Below are 13,435 nucleotides of genomic sequence, written 5' to 3' on the forward strand. Positions count from 1 at the left end.
TACTGTTTATACCACAGAAAATCAGGAAATAATCTCACATTAAACGATCGGATAGTTACATGAAATATACGAACAGGTTGGAATATTATTCAAGTATTAAAATTATGTTTAAGCAGGTTTTAGTCAGGGGTACCTGGGTGGCTCAGTTGGTTAGGCATCTGACTCAGTTTCAGCTCAAGTCATGATCTGATGGGTTGGAGGATAGAGCCCTGCCTCACGCTCCTTGCTTGGCAGGGGGTGTCTGCCTGAAAGATTCTTTCCCTCTGCCCTTCCCCCTGCTCTCTCTCTAAAGATAAATAAATCTTTTTTTTTTTTTTTTAAAGGCAGGTTTTAGTCATATTTTTTGCAACATTTAGGTTAAAAAAAATCCTAATTTAGGTTAAAAAAAAAAAGCAAAAAACCTCCTACGGGGGCACCTGGCTGGCTCAGTCATTAGAGCATGCAACTCTTGATCTTGGGGTTGAGTTTGAGCCCCACGTTGTTGGGTGTGGAGACTACTTAAAAATAAAACTTTAGGGGTGCCTAGGTGGCTCAGTCAGTTGGCTTGAGTCATGATCCTGGAGTCCTGGGGTCAAGCCCTATGTTGGGCTCCCTGCTCAGTGGGGAGTCTGCTTCTACCTCTACCGCTCCTTGCTGCTTATGTCTCTTGCTTGCTCACTCACTCTCTCTCAAATAAATAAATACTTAAAAAATAAAACCTTAAAAAAGAAGTCCTATAGTATCCTATATTTAGAATGTACTCCACTATGTAAAAATAAAATAGAATGAGAGAAGGTACAATTGTTACCACCCCACTCTAGAGGTGGGAAACTGAGACTTAGGAGAGGTTCTGGGTCACAGTGGACTCAGAGATCATCACACCTGTAACCTCAATCCTATACTGCTTCCCTAGGAGCAGAGACAAGATAGGAGACATGCAAGTTCACAAAATAAAAATCACTGTTTTGTTTTGTTTTTTTAAGATTTTATTTAAAAAAAAGTTATTCATGAGAAACACAGAGAGATGGGGGTGAGGTGAGACAGAGACACAGGCAGAGGAAGAAGCAGGCTCCATGCAAAGAGCCCAACATGGGACTTGATCCCAGGTCTCCAGGGTCAAGCCCTGGGGTGAAGGCAGCACTAAACGACTGGGCCACCCGGGCTGCCCCCAAAATAAAAATCAATTTTTTTTTCCTTTTAAAGATTTTATTTATTTATTCATGAGAGAGAGAGGTAGAGACACACAGGCAGAGGGAGAAGCAAGCTCCACGCAGGGAGCCCGACATGGAACTCGATCCCGGGTCTACAGGATCATGCCCTGGGCTGAAGGCAGCACTAAACCGCTGAGCCACTGGGGCTGCCCTAAAAATCACTTTGAAAGGATTTGGCTCCCCACTCCAGAGCCCACCAGTTTAGAATGATGCAAGCCACTGGGTCACACTCCAGTCCAGCCAAAGACTATTTCTCCTCTAAAAAATGTCAAGTGAGGGATCCCTGGGTGGCACAGCGGTTTGGCGCCTGCCTTTGGCCCAGGGCATGATCCTGGAGACCCAGGATCGAATCCCACATCAGGATCCCGGTACATGGAGCCTGCTTCTCCCTCTCCCTGTGTCTCTGCCTCTCTCTCTCTCTCTGTGACTATCATAAATAAATAAAAATTATTAAAAAAAAAAAAAAAAAAAAAGTCAAGTGATTCCTGAGCTTGACTCCCACCTTTGAAGTAGAACGTTTTGACTAGTATGCAAAGACTGTAACTTAAAAAGACAAAGAAATTCTAAAATTCAGAGACAATTTTGCAGAGGGCAGAGAGATCCACGGCCCACTGCTACACGGCCCAGTCTCTATCAGTTTTGCCAAGCGCACCCTCTACTCACAGAGCAGTTTTGACAGAGCCCTCTGCATTCACACTCACCCTGACTGGTCACAAGCAGCAGGGAGACAGGGGCTTTTCTCTAGCCCAGCACTTGAGTGGCACATGACCTTGACTCTGGGCATCTGCTGCTCTCTGCCAACCACTCTCACCGAGGGAAGATGGCACAGGACATTCCCGTGACTGTTGTCTGACAGTCAGAGAAAAGATCGGAGGCGCTGAACAAGAACTGCAGCTGGGCTGGGGGCCCAGGAGCAGCTCAAACACAGGCTCATGTCGGGGGTGGGGGATGTAGGGCTGCAAAGCAAACAACCAGGCAGGTCTCGCTGACAATGCTGCCCATTATTACAATCTGCTCTCAGGGGCCTCAGGTTCCCATCTGCCAAAGTAGACGAAGGAAATGTCACAGGGCTTTTGTGAAGTTCAGATTTTTAAAAAGGACATAATGCCATTAGCCAACCCTTGAACAACAACCCAGGAGTTTAGGGGCACTGATCCCCCGTTAACTCAAAAATCTACATATAACTTTGATTCTCCAAAAACTTCCCTACTAATAACCTACTGCTAACTGGAAGGAAGCCTTAGTGATAACAAAAGCAGTTGATTAACAAATATTCATATATTATCTATTATATACTATATTACACTAAAGGAAATGTTATTATGAAAAATCAAAGAGAAAAGGAAAAAAATACACTTTACAGTACTGCACTATATTTTTATTTAAAAAATTGATGTGGACCTGCACATTTCAAATCTGTGTTGTTCAAGGGTTAGCTGCAATTAAAACGTGACAGTGGGGATCCCTGGGTGGCGCAGCGGTTTGGCGCCTGCCTTTGGCACAGGGCGCGATCCTGGAGACCCGGGATCGAATCCCACGTCGGGCTCCCGGTGCATGGAGCCTGCTTCTCCCTCTGCCTGTGTCTCTGCCCCTCTCTCTCTCTCTCTCTGTGACTATCATAAATAAATAAAAATTAAACAAAAAAGGTTTAAAAAAAAAAAAAAAAGGTGACAGCTTTGGTGGGGGGCATCTGGGTGGCTCAATCATTTAAGAGTCTGCCTTTAGCTCCAGTCATGATCCTGGGATCCTGGGATGGAGACCAACTTTGGGCTCCCTGCTCAGCAGGCAGTTTGCTTTTCCCTCTCCTTCTCCTTCTGCCCCTACTTCCCACTTGTTCTGTCTCAAATAAATTAAATAATTTGAAATTTTTTTACTGTGTTGGGCAATGCTTAAACACTTAACTAGGTTTGGACAAATGACTTGGCCTGTCCAACACTCAATATCCTGATATGAAAATGAACGATCATAATAAGATCTGCTCTCACAAGGGTGTTATGAAGATTTAATGTGATTGTGATGCATGTAAAGAGCTTAATCAACAATTATGAATGCACAACATGTGCCGGGCCTTAATTTGATCCTTGTGGGCTGACGAGGCACTTAGGGTTATGCCCATTTGTCAGACTGAAGAGTGGAACAGATGCCTAACCAGGGTGGGTTTTCTTGACGGCTATAAGGCACTAGACTGCACTTATGGGTCACCTCTGTCCTTCCCTTCACCTCTATTTTCTCACATGGCACTGCCTTCCTTTCTGAATGACTGCGGTCTGGGTTCTCTACCACTGATAAGGCAGTGGCACCAAAAAACCCAAACAGAACAACAACCAAAAAACCACTGCTTTTTTTCTTTTGCCCTTCCTACAAATTATTTTTAAACCTCTGTGGTCATGACGGCAATGAATCAACAAGTACTCGACTGCCACCCCTCTTATCAGAACCCACTTCCCTGTGGCCGTCTCCTCAGTGGTCCTTGTCATTGCTGGACACCAAAACACCCAACGGGGAATGCCAGGCGAACAGTGACGGTTGCCCCTGACCTGGTCCACAAAGGTTATAAGTTCTAAAATAAGAAGTTCCTTCTGAACAGAACTCATCACCAAATCAAGCTGAGGCCTAGAAACAAAGACAATTATAAATCATAAAAACTGGGAGGTAAGTAAGGAATGTGTGGGGGCAGGGCAAGTAGAAGGAGGAGGCATCAAAGAAAGTTTTCTCAAGTCTCCAACAGTAAAAAAAAAAAATAAAAAAATAAAAAAATAATAATTATAAAGCGTTCATCATCAAGACATCTTGCAAAAGAATCCATGCAGATGGGACGCCTGGGTGGCTGGGACACCTGGTTGGCTCAATGGTTGAGCGTCTGCCTTCGGCTTAGAGCGTGATGAGATCAAGTCCCGAGTCCCGCGTCCAGTTCCCTGTGAAGAGCCTGCTTCTCCCTCTGCTTGTGACTCTGCCTCTCTGTGTATCTCTCATGAATAAATAAATAAATCTTTTAAAAAAAATCCATGCAGAAATGATGAAAAATGAAGTATAAAATACCAGAAAGCTCTACAGATGCCTGGCTGGCTTATTCAGGAGAGCATGTGACTCCTGATCTCAAGGTTGCAAGTTCAAGCCCCAGGTTGGGCATCTGTTACAAATAAATAAATAAACCAAGAAAGAAACCAAGAAAGCAAGCAAAAAAGTTAGTTCTAGAAGAATACACAAGAAGCAGCAGTTTCCTCTGAGATAGCTTTATATTTTACTAATATGCCTCACTTTTATAATTTAATAAAGGAGAAAACAGAACTACTTCAAAGGCTCTCCTGTACATAATCATCTCAAGTAGAAAATCTTCAAAATCTCCATTGCCAAAAAGGCCACAAAGTAAAGGGACTTGCTTAAGGCCAAGAAATACATAGCAGAGCTGGGACCGACACTCCTTTCCAGATCTAACTCTGCAGGCTTCAAGGCAGCCTTCTCAGGTGACTGAGAAAATTCTACTGGCAGGAGAAAGGAGATGTGAACCCCAAACTTGTCTGGCTAGATTTACGAACCCAGAACAATTAGTCACCCTAGAAAAGAGCCTAATCCCTGAGTGGAGGGCCCTGACCTCACCAACTCCTAGCAGAGACAGGAGTTGCTGGTTACTAAGAGGTCCTTGCTCCCTGGACATGGGGAGTTAGAGCAGAGTGGAAACACTTCAATCCTTTAGATGCTTATGGCTTATATCATGTAACCAAGTCTGGGGCTTACATACTTCCAGTCTTGTGGCAGTGGGGAAAAGAATGCAGCCAAATTAGCACATCTAAGCGCTTTACATAAGCCTAAAATAAATCAATGAATCCACAGACTGAGAATTAGCAAAATTCTGGGGAACCTGAGTGGTTCAGTTGGTTAAGCGTCTGCCCAGAGTCCTGGGATTTAGCCTTGCATCAGGCTCCCTGCTCAGCAAGCAGTCAGCTTCTCCCTTTCCTTCTGCCCCTCCCCTCCTCCTCCCCCACTTGTGTGCTCTCTCTCTTAAATAAATAAAATCTTGGGATCCCTGGGTGGCACAGCGGTTTGGCGCCTGCCTTTGGCCCAGGGCGCGATCCAGGAGACCCGGGATCGAATCCCACGTTGGGCTCCCGGTGTATGGAGCCTGCTTCTCCCTCTGCCTATGTCTCGGCTTCTCTCTCTGTGTGTGACTATCATAAATAAATAAAAATTTAAAAAAATTTTTTTTAAATAAATAAATAAATAAATAAAATCTTAAAAAAAAATTTTTAACAAAGTTCTCCAAACATGGGACTGATGGCCTAAGCAATCAATCAACCCACATTTACCAAGCCCCTATTCTGAGTCAGGCCTCTGCTAGACAGTCAAGAGATGAGGGAGCCCACAAGACAACCCTCCAGTCAGCTCTATTATCTGGGGGGTGGTATGTGGACTACAGAGGAAAGAAACCCAACTCAGATAAGGGGCGTAGGTTCCTAGAGGTAGCACAGGAGCTGAGCAATGAGGGTAAGTGGGAAGGGCTGAAGCCTCTTCCAAAGGAATGAAAATTTGTATAAAAATGAAGGGGGTGACAGCAAGTAGTAAGAGTGGGGTCCAGGGAGGGCACTAGGGAATGCAAAGGATTTGAAAAGAGGTCAATAGGTCCCAGGACTAGAAATACAAGCCACTAAGTTTAAATTGTATCCTAATGGCAAGAAAGATTCATGGAATGGTTTCAGTGTCTAGATAGATCAGTCTGGTGACTGAATATGCATTAGAAGGAACTTTGAATTCAGAGGCTGGTAAAGGGACTATGGCACTAATGAAGGCTGCGGGTGAGAGGCAGTCCTAGGAGAGAACTTGTGGTCATCTGAACAGGAGAGAGGGTGACAGAGAGGGGGAGATCAGGAGGTCCCAGACTGAACTCTGGTCCCACAGAGCACCATGTAGAGTGCTAGGTAGGCTAGGGCTCTAGGTGAAAGGAGATGCCAATCAAGTGTCTGAACTTGACGAATGCTCTACAGAAGAAAAAATGGCAAATAGGTCAGACAGAGACATGCTCTTCATCTCCTGATTCATCAAGGCTTTGCTGTTCTCACTGATGATATATAGTATTTCTTTAACAGCAAGGGTCTCTAGGCAGCCTTGAAAAGCTAGGAAACCTATATGGCTCTCTTCTGGAGGAACTGCACAGAGAGAATAAGAGATTCAGATCTCCCCACTATCTGAAGAGATGATGAGCAGGTGCTCTTAAAATACACCATTCTATGGACCCTGCACAGACCGAAAAGCCCTTTGCAAGTATTACTCATCAGCTATCAAATATCAGAATTTTCCAGGTGCTGAGAACAGGTTCTTTTGGAGATTGTTTCTGTTTATTTTAATTTTTGGAGATTTTATTTTTGAGAGAGAGAGAGCACGTGTGGAGGAAGAAGCAGTAAGGGGGATTGCAAGAGAAAGAAAGGGAGGAGAAGCAGACTCCCCACTGAGCAGGGAGCTCAATGTAGGGCTCAAACCCAGGACCCTGGGATTCTGACCTGAGCCGAAAACAGATGCTTAACCGGCTGAGCCAACCAGACGCTATGTATAATTTTAGACATACAGGAAAACCGTATACAGAATTCCTGTATAACTTCATCTAGATTTCCCAAATGTTGGGCGCCTGGGTGGCTCAGTGAGCACCTGCCTTTTGCTCAAGTCGTGATCCCAGCATCCGGGATCAAGTCCTGCACTGGGCTCACCACAGGAGGCCTGCTTTTCCCTCTGCCTGCCTATGTCTCTGCCTCTCTCTGTGTGTCTCTCATGAATAAATAAAATCTTAAAAAAAAAAAAAAAAAAGATTTCCCAAATGTTAACATTCTACCACATTTGGGACGCCTGGGTGGCTCAGCAGTTGAGCGTCTGTCTGCCTTCGGCTCAGGGCGTGATCCCGGGGTCCGGGATCGAGTCCCAAACCAGGCTCCTTGTGGGGAGCCTGCTTCTCCTCCTGCCTATGTCTTTGCCCCTCTCTCTGTGTCTCTCATGAATAAATAAATAAAATCTTAAAAAAATTCTGCCACATTTATCGTTATTTTATATCTACATGTATTCATTTTTTCCTGAATGATCTGACATTCGCCCATAAATACTTCAGAGTGTATTTCCTAAAAACAAGAACATTCTCTTACATAACCACAAAACAATTATGCAAACCGTGAAATTAAAATTGATAAAGTAGGGGATCCCTGGGTGGCGCAGCGGTTTGGCGCCTGCCTTTGGCCCAGGGCGCGATCCTGGAGACCCGGGATCGAATCCCACATCGGGCTCCCGGTGCATGGAGCCTGCTTCTCCCTCTGCCTGTGTCTCTGCCTCTCTCTCTCTCTCTCTCTCTCTGTGACTATCATAAATAAATAAAAATTAAAAAAAATAAAAATAAAAAAAATAAATAAATAAAATAAAATTGATAAAGTATTATCTAATCTACAGACCTTTTTCAAATTTTATCAACGGTCCCAATAATGTCCTTGAGAGCAAAAGAAAAAAAAATCTTCCCCTACTCTCAAACCCAATCTAGAATTCTCCATTCCCCTTAGTTATCAATGCCTTATTCTCTTTAATCTGGAATAAGAGGTCCTCGGTTCTTTTTTTTTTTTTTTTTTTAAGATTTTATTTATTTAGGGGGATGCCTGGGTGACTCAGAGGCTGAACGTCTGCCTTCACCTCAGGGTGTGATCCCAGGGTCCAGGATTGAGTCCCGGATCAGGCTCCCTGTGGGGAGCCTGCTTCTCCCTCTGCCTATGTCTGCCTCTCTCTCTCTGGGTCTCTCATGAATAAATAAATAAGTAAAATCTTTATTTATTTATTTATTTATTTTAAAGATTTTATTTATTTATTCATGATAGTCACACAGAGAGAGACAGAGAGGCAGAGACACAGGCAGAGGGAGAAGCAGGCTCCATGCACCGGGAGCCCGATGTGGGATTCGATCCCGGGTCTCCAGGATCACACCCCGGGTCAAAGGCAGGCGCCAAACCGCTGCGCCACCCAGGGATCCCAAGTAAAATCTTTAAAAACAAACATACATACATGTATTTCTGTACCTACATAGAAAAACTGAGTTCATCTGGTGACTCCAATTCCCATCTGATCCCACAGAGTTCCTTGTAGCCTTTCCCATTTTCCATACTTATAGGAACTCTGTTTTCTGGCAATAAAAAAAAATCTGATTCTCATTATCCACAATATATTTATCTATTTGCTCAGTTCTAGAGCAAACAATAACTAGTTTCAGAATTGCTAACCCATTGACCACTGTGAAAAACAAACCTACTAACTAGAGTTCAGTATTTGTTTATAGTTCTTTCTTCTTTAGTCTGAGGGTATAAATTCAAAAGCTACATGGGTTAGTTCCTTTTTCCTGCCTCAGTGTAATAATGGTCTCATTTGAAATAAATAATATGCTGCAAAGACCACAAGTAACTTAAAGCTGTGACACAGAACACAGGTAGCCCCTCTCCCATGGCAGTTTCCCTCTAATTGGCTCAGCCTTAAGAAACTGTGGAGCTTTATGAACATACCAGATCCAATAAATCCAATAAATCTGAGTTAGAACCAGGGAATCTGTATTTTTCAAATGTTCCCTGAGTGATTCTAATATCCTATCAGCTGGGGAATGACTAGCTATATAAAAATAAAAGCCTAAAAAAATAAAATAAAATAAAATAAAAAATAAAATAAAATAAAATAAAATAAAAATAAAAGCCTAGGAATGCCTGAGTGGCTCAGAGGTTGAGCACCTGCCTTCGGCCCAGGGCGTGATCCTGGAGTCCCCAGATTGAGCCCCACATCAGGCTCCCGGCATGGAGCCTGCTTCTCTCTCTCTCTCTCTGCCTATGTCTCTGCCTCCCTCTCTCTGTCTCTCATGAATAAATAAATAAAATCTTTTAAAAAAGATTAAAAGTCCAAGGCGCTTGATTGGCTCAAAAGAGCATGTAACTCTTTTTTGTTGTTGTTGTTGTTGAGCACGTAACTCTTGATCTCAGAGTTGTCCCACGTTGGGTGTAGAGATCACTTAAAAATAAGATCGATCAATTGATCAATCAATCAATCAATGGCTAAAAAAGCAGGGCCCCAATGATCTTCTCTCCAGCCAGTGACCAGAGAGCTCCAGCCTCACTGTGCTATGGTCTTGGCACCTCTAGCCCTGTGCAGGGATTGCTTGCTCCTCTATCCGCAATATTCTCACTTCTCTTCAGCCCCTAGCAAACCCCTCTTCTTTAAAAGCCAGCTCAGGGGCAGCCCGGGTGGCTCAGCGGTTTAGCGCCGCCCTCAGCCCAGGGCCTGATCCTGGAGAACTGGGATCGAGTCCCACGTCGAGCTCCCTGCATGGAGCCTGCTTCTCCCTCTGCCTGTGACTCTGCCTCTCTCTCTCTGTCTCTCATGAATAAATAAAATCTTTTTTTTTTTTAATTTTTTATTTATTTATGATAGTCACACACACAGAGAGAGAGAGAGGCAGAGACACAGGCAGAGGGAGAAGCAGGCTCCATGCACCAGGAGCCCGACGTGGGATTCGATCCCGGGTCTCCAGGATCGCGCCCTGGGCCAAAGGCAGGCGCTAAACCGCTGCGCCACCCAGGGATCCCCGAATAAATAAAATCTTAAAAAAAAAAAAAAAAAAAAAAAAGCCAGCTCAGTTGTCTTGTCCTCTGTGAAGACTTCTTGGCTCCCCAAGACGGCCAGACCCCCTGTTCCCTGAGCAATACAGTAGTTTATTATGAAGTAATTCACACACGCTAAAGAACAGAACAGCGCAACACAACAGCCTTCTCCAGAGCCCTATTACAGCTATTCTCTCAAGGAGGAGAATGATTTGCATTTCTCTTTTCCACTGGCAAGAATCTGATGAGGATTCCCAGGCACAGAATCTGGCACATACAGGTGTTCAAGTAAGTTTGGTTAAGATTATTTTTAGCTTTAATTCTGTGGCTCAAAAGCAGCCTAAGTACTTTTCCACAACTCATTAGAACAGAGACTAAGAAAGTTCAGATTGCCAAGGATTCTCTAAGAAATTCTCATCTTGTGATGAAGCCCATTTTTTCCTGCTCTGGGCTAAACCTGCGTGTTATTGTTCATGCTTGTTAAGTGAATGCTGTTTCCATACTAGACTTGGTATTTTTAGCACTCCTGTTATGATAAACTCACAGTAACCTCAAAAAGAACAAATCAAAGTCAACTTTTTGCCACAGGAAACCAGCTCACGCTTAATGTTTTGCAACATGCCATGGGAGAATAATAAAAAGATGAGACCTTTTGCTCACAGATGGTGAGGCCAACTCTTAAGATAGTGGAAAAATGCAGCAGGAAGCATGCAGTCTGGCCACTATCTTATTAAGTAAACTGGAAAAACACTCAACACCCAAACAAGGCAAACACATACACACACACACACCACAGGGCAGCTGCTCCACCAGAGGCTGAATTGTGAATGGGGCAGTAAGAAACACATGTGAGGGGCAGGGGAGAGCGATGTTGAAATCAAGAGCCTGACAGGTACCTAGAGAAGCAGGCAAGCAAGAAAATCCTGCAGGGACACCAGTGGGCAGGCTGCTCTCCCTCTACAGTGGAGCAAATGACCAGATCAACAAAAGCCAGTCACTCAGGCAAAAAATATTTACTTATGGAATACCTACTATGTGCTCCACTGGGCAATAATTAAACAGACCCTATGAGGTCATCTCAGGTGTACATCACCACCAAACCAGCACTCTGGGGCAGCCCCGGTGGCTCAGCGGTTTAGAACCGCCTTCAGCACAGGGCGTGATCCTGGATACCCGGGATCCAGTCCCACATTAGGCTCCCTGCATGGAGCCTGCTCCTCCCTCTACCTCTGTCTCTGCCTCTCTCTCTCTCTCTCTCATGAATAAATAAATAAAATCTTAAAAAAAAAAAAAAAAAAAAAAAAAAAACCAAGCACTCTGTCCTCACTAGGAACTCGTAAGGTATTGTTAGAGGTATATTAAGTCATCTTCCTAGAAAGGTTCTTGGGAACAAATTCCAAGGACCAGGAAAAACCGAAAATCGCTTACATGCCTTTTTTTTTTTTTTTAAGATTTTATTTATTTAGTGCTCGCTTCGGCAGCACATATACTAAAATTGGAACAATACAGGGAAGATTAGCATGGCCCCTAAGCAAGGATGACACACAAATTTGTGAAATGTTCCATATTTTTCACTTGACGGGATGAGCACTGGGTGTTTTTGTTTTTTTGTTTTGTTTAAAAATATTATGTATTCATGAGAGACACACAGAGAAAGGCAGAGACACAGGCAGAGAGAGAAGCAGGCTCCATGCAGGGAGTCCGATGTGGGACTCGATCCTGGGACTCCAGGATCATGCCCCGGGCCAAAAGCAGGCACTAAACCGCTGAGCCATCGTCAGGGACCCAAGCACTGAGTGTTATACTATATGTTGGCAGGTGGAACTCCAATAAAAAAATATACCAAAAAAAAATTTTAAATAAACATTTTATTTATTTATTCATGAGAGACACAGAGAGATAGGCAGAGGGGAAGCAGGCTCCCAAGGGCCCAATGTGGGACTCGATCCCAGGCCCCAGGATCACACCCTGAGCCAAACACAGATGCTCAACTGCTGAGCCACCCAGGCGTCCCTTATATGCCTTTCAAAATGAAACTGGGGGCAGCCCCGGTGGCGCAGCTGTTTAGCGCCGCCTGCAGCCCAGGACGTGATCCTGGAGACCTGGGATCGAGTCCTATGTCGGGCTCCCTGCATGGTGCCTGCTTATCCCTCTGCCTGTGTCTCTGCCTCTCTCTCTAGCTGTGAAAGAGAGAGAGAGAGAAAGAGAGAAAGAGAAGAAAGAGAAGAAAGAGAAGAAAGAGAAGAAAGAGAAGAAAGAAAGAAAGAAAGAAAGAAAGAAAGAAAGAAAGAAAGAAAGAAAGAAAGAAAGAAAGAAAGAAACTGTTCACAAACAACAGATACCCATAGAAATACATCATACAGCCAACAAGACATATTAGGTCACTCTGTATGTGCTCCAAGATGTTCTATATCATGTAAGGCCATCCAGTTTAACAAAAAGAATAAAGAAGAAAAAAATGAAGCTGAAGTCAGATGCTTAACCAACTGAGCCACCCAGGTGCCCCAAGAATGGTTCTAGTTAAAATCAAACTTCAGGGCAGCCCAGGTGGTGCAGCGGTTTAGTGCCGCCTGCAGCTCAGGGTGTGATCCTGGAGACCTGGTATCGAGTCCCACATCAGGCTCCTTGCATGGAGCCTGCTTCTCCCTCTGCCTATGTCTCTGCCTCTCTCTCTCTCTCTCTGTGTGTGTCTCTCTCATGAATAAATAAATAAAATCTTAAAAAAAATCAAACTTCAGGAGGGACACCTGGGTGGTTCAGCGGTTGAGCATCTGCCTTTGACTCAGGGCTTGATCACAAGGTCCTGTGGGGGAGTCTGCTTCTCCCTCTGCCTATGTGTGTCTGTCTGTCTGTCTCTTTCTGTGTCTCTCATGAATAAATAAAGTCTTTAAAAGGAAAAAAAAATCAAACTTCAGGACTACATCGAGGATATTCTGTTTGAATTAATTTTTTTACGATTTATTTATTTATTCATGAAAGGCAGAGAGAGAGAGAGAGGAGAGAGAGAGAGAGGCAGAGACACAGGCAGAGGGAGAAGCAGGCTCCATGCAGGAAGCCTGATGCGGGACTTGATCCTGGGACTCCAGGATCACACCCAGGGCCAAAGGCAGGCACCAAACCGCTGAGGCACCCAGGGATCCCTGAATTAGTTTATTTCTTAATAGAAACACAAAACAAAACCCCAAAAATAAAAAAAAATTAAAAATCCTAGAGTTTTTTGAAAGAAATACACTTAAAATAAGTAAATTCCCTAGTATAAGTTATAGTTCAATAAAGTTGCTAATTAAAACTAGAAAAGTAGAAAAATACAAGAAGAATATTCACTGATTGTTCAGGCTGTGAAAGATTTTCAAAACAGGCGGCTTAGTCTTATCATTTAATAAGTGAGGAAACAAAATCCTAGAAAAGCAAGTTATTTACCCAAGGTCACAAAGACAGTTGATGGCAAGCATATATGGCAGAAGGCAACTTCACATGTGGAAGCTGCTATGCTCTGCTGCATAAATCCAATGAGGTCAAATTACAGGAGAATCTGATAGCTCCACGAGTAGCTGAGCAGAAAATCGAAAGGAGTATTTCTCTGGATATAAGATCAAGATGATACATCCATAGAGAGCCACCTTCATATCTATAAGCAGAGGGTTCTAAGCT

General features: G+C 43.8%; 1 protein-coding gene and 1 non-coding gene across 7 annotated transcripts in view; one reads left to right on the plus strand and one right to left on the minus strand.

The window, feature by feature from the left end:
* Window positions 1-13,435, minus strand: part of SAE1 (SUMO1 activating enzyme subunit 1) — a 108,601-nt gene that overhangs the window by 28,681 nt on the left and 66,485 nt on the right. The window lies entirely within an intron of this gene.
* Window positions 11,250-11,356, plus strand: LOC144289689 (U6 spliceosomal RNA). Its single transcript, XR_013357573.1, has one exon. It is a non-coding gene; the product is annotated as a U6 spliceosomal RNA (small nuclear RNA).

The sequence above is a fragment of the Canis aureus genome, chromosome 1, assembly GCF_053574225.1.
Source record: "Canis aureus isolate CA01 chromosome 1, VMU_Caureus_v.1.0, whole genome shotgun sequence".
Lineage (NCBI taxonomy): Eukaryota > Metazoa > Chordata > Mammalia > Carnivora > Canidae > Canis > Canis aureus.